The sequence below is a fragment of the Penaeus monodon genome, chromosome 24 (genome assembly GCF_015228065.2).
Source record: "Penaeus monodon isolate SGIC_2016 chromosome 24, NSTDA_Pmon_1, whole genome shotgun sequence".
Lineage (NCBI taxonomy): Eukaryota > Metazoa > Arthropoda > Malacostraca > Decapoda > Penaeidae > Penaeus > Penaeus monodon.
This window is the reverse complement of record NC_051409.1, coordinates 7,114,302-7,114,654: the sequence shown is the minus strand read 5'-3', so window position 1 is coordinate 7,114,654 and position 353 is coordinate 7,114,302. Positions and strand designations below refer to the sequence as shown.

Here is a 353-nt window from a genome sequence, read left to right as displayed (position 1 = left end):
CTACAGTGAGGCCATCTTTCATCAGTTCTCCAAGTTTCCAGCAAAACCACCATTACCTTTTTTACTATTATTAGCAACCAAAGAAAAATAACAACCAACACTGCGTCCATAAAACAAGAACAGGTGTCCCAAATAATAGTGCTATTCACCTAAAGTAGGTGTAAACACTTGTGGACATTAGAACCGCCTGATAAATGCAGGTCTGCACAACTAGCAATTTTGTGCCATAAACACTGCATAGAACCTCTGTCATATTGCTGTAAAATTAAATGATACTAATCTGACCTCGTGATTCGGCACAAATACAGTACTATGCCAAAAAAAATGTAATACTTATAAAAAACTATTTACAA

At 35.7% G+C, this 353-nt stretch overlaps 1 protein-coding gene across 1 annotated transcript in view; it reads left to right on the top strand.

The window, feature by feature from the left end:
- LOC119588533 (glycine receptor subunit alpha-2-like) overlaps positions 1–353 on the top strand; it is a gene marked incomplete at its 5' end in the record, with an annotated part of 99,651 nt that overhangs the window by 15,285 nt on the left and 84,013 nt on the right.